The sequence below is a fragment of the Olea europaea genome, chromosome 17 (genome assembly GCF_002742605.1).
Source record: "Olea europaea var. sylvestris chromosome 17, O_europaea_v1, whole genome shotgun sequence".
Classification (NCBI taxonomy): Eukaryota; Viridiplantae; Streptophyta; class Magnoliopsida; order Lamiales; family Oleaceae; genus Olea; species Olea europaea.
Window position 1 is genome coordinate 5720571 of NC_036253.1, and position 3358 is coordinate 5723928.

Consider the following 3358-nt stretch of genomic DNA (forward strand, 5'->3'; position numbering starts at 1 on the left):
TAATTTACTGATATGATTTGTTGGAACACATTTCTCCATTGTATACTTCTTTCTTTGCGTAATCATGGTTTAAAATATGTTCTGTTTCTTCATGGGTATTTATCTTCGTTCTGGATGCATGCTTACTGAAGTAAACAAAGCTTTCATCACCCAAGTGCTACATTTTAGGTTCTATTGTTTCCGATTTACTTGCAAAGCTATCTATATCATACTTTTTCTTTAATCTTCCAAAAAAGGTGGATGTACTTCTGATTTTATCACAAGACTAAACTACTTAAGATTAGTGAATGCTTAAATTGTTCAACTTTCTAGTGAAAAATCTTAAATCACGTCTTGTATTTGTATTCGTCTATTTATTGATGACTCTCTGGTAATCAATAAAATGAAACTTTGATGAATTTATATGTTACCAAGAACAAGTGGCTAAATTACTTAAAAATCATCAACTTTCTTATGCAAGATTATATATTACATCATGTATTTGTACCAATCTATTAATTGATGGTTCTTTGTAATGTGAGTAACTAAATTTCTGATCAATTTACTATTTTATTTAATACCAGCAAAAAGTGGAAGCAATTGCCTATTATCTTATGCCTATGCAATTTATGTTTCTATGCTAAAAGTAGACTATAGAATACATACCTTTAGAAAGAAAAATGGATATCATTAATCATTCATTCCAAAACCCCAAGTTATGATATGAAAATACTCAGGCTTAAATGGCAATTCTCCACTTGGATCTTTTGACCATAATTGAGAGGTTACATTTTTCACGTAGGTTTAGTATTGAAAATTATTACATAGATTTGTGCATCTACAAAACCATATTCAAGTGCTGAAGAGAGAATTTTCTTTTCAAATAATAATCCTGCTGATAAAAATAAATAGTAAAAAACTTAACAGATTTTTTAATTCTCGATAACTATGTTGCTCCACTCCATAAAAAACAATATGTAACCACTTTGCAAAGACTGAAACAATGTGAAGAATATAGAAAACTATCCCCACGGGTCAAAGATCTCTTACAAGGTCAACATAATTCATTCCATTGTAGTGTTGTGTACTATAGTAAATCATTAACATTGAATCCGCTAATATTAGCTTCAAAATAACACAACCTGTGCATTGCATGGGTAAAAAACTAGTAACTATTAAAAACTTGAATAAATATTATCATAAGAAAATAACTTTGGTTCGCAATTGACGGAATTAACACCAATGTTTTTTGTTAATCAACAAATTTAAAGATACTTTTCAATTTATTTTATACGATATAGTCCTTGGATTTTCTATTCTAGAATGTTATATCTTCTACTATTAAAAGGAAATCATTTGCCTTGTATCATTAGTTTAATTCATAATTATGATAATTTAGCACTTTCAAACATGCTATATGTGCCCCGAATATGAACCCGAGCTCAAACTCAAATCCAAATTCGAACTTGAACCCGAAGTTCTATTGTGTAATGGGCTATAATGTGAAGGTCAGAAAGCTACCTCATTGATGACACTTTGAAAAGAGTAATAATACGTAGCCCATACTAGAATTACAACCCTTCCATGATCCAATGTGGATTATAACTGCATTCTTAATGGGCCCATTGGCCCGTTGATCAGTGTTGCTTGTACATGAATCCTTGACGTTAGAACCACTAAGTTCTTGCATGGCATTTTTTTTTAATCTTGCTTTGATCCATCAGTCAGAGAAAAAAAAACAACCAATAACTCCTACAAAAGAACCTCCAGTCATATGTTCAAAGAATACAAGATTCATGAATTTCGGTGTATATCAACATAATTTGCAAGATAATCACACGACTATATTCCTTATCTTAATGTGTTCATTATCTCGATATCGAATCTTTATAGCAAAAAAGGACACTATCAAGAAAAGCTCTACTTTGATTTTCACTTATGTCCATCTCTGTTTTAGAAGAAATATGACTATTGTTACACCCCGCACTAAACCAATCCGGAAATAGTGTCCATCTTGTCTACGAAGCGCCATGTGTCCCAACGATGCGATTTCGAAGTGGTTTCGACTTCAGTCGAACCCCAACTTGACGCATTGCGAGGCACACACTTTATAAACTAAATCTACTGAAGCGACCGAAGCGTCCCCTGTAATCGAAGCGCTCAACTATCCGAGATGTTCCCTTAACGGACACCTCCGCCACTAATTTCAGAAGCATCTCTCTGTCAAAATTCTCTATGGATGTGACATCTCCATGGGTCTAGTTGATGTGACATCAACTTTATGTCAATTCAATCCAGGGGACCTGCCCATTCTAGCGCGGTTGACTGGCGCCTACAAGCAGACGTCTCATGTCGTCAGATGCATACACGTGTCCCTCATCCAACAGTGCTCCTCATCTATAAATACTTAAGATTTGGCAAGAGGAAAAGGTAATGAAACTTACACTATACTAAGCTCTCCACACTCAAGCATTAAATATTCTCCTCCCTCACTCTCGTTCCGACCGTCGACCACTGACTTGACCGTCGGAGTGTATGCGGCTGCCACCACCCCCGTTGGTTTTAGCCATGTGCTCCTGATCGTGCATTGTTGTGTGTAGCGAAGAACACGTGTAGTGACTCTCGGTTGGCCACGCAGAGGTCCATTTCCCCAGGTCAATAGATTGGTGCCATCTATGGGAAAATTCCAACCAAATAATTCTCCATTTACCACCGGGAAAAGCCATCGAAAAACTATCTACTTACCTTGATAAAGGGAAGTTCTTGAAAAAGGACTAACTCAACTGTCTTAAGTTCATAACGCCCTTGAAAAAGGATTGAGAAAATGGGGTATAGCAATGAGGATACAAATCTTGAAAGGCATAGGGACACCTCTGAAGACGAGGTGATCTGAAATAATGTCATGCGTCGAAGACCCTAGCACCGGCGTCATCGAGGCAACAAGACAGCAGCACTCACTGAAGGGATGACTCAAATAGTGGCACGCATGAGAGACATTGCAGCACAAAATCTGGCGATGCATGAATTCTTCATACAAGCCCAAGGTCAGCATAGATTTCCAATGCACAAAAGCTACACCTAGCTCAAGGGCAAAACTCGGCACCTCATGCCCAAGGTCATTCAAGCCACCATATGGAACACCCTATTGAGAGGAAAGTGGGAGTGGATGTCACTTCTTACACCCAAGGTATTCACACAGCAGAACCACAGCTGCGAGAAAACTTCCCACCAGATTACAAACCTCAAAGGTCATTTAGTGTCTTCGACCAGATAGGGAAAAATCCTAGCAATAGGGTCCGCTCTATATATAGGTTGGTTCAATATGTGCAAGAGTAGGAGCAAGAGCAAGAGCAAGAAGAAGAACAGGAGGTACCTTCTC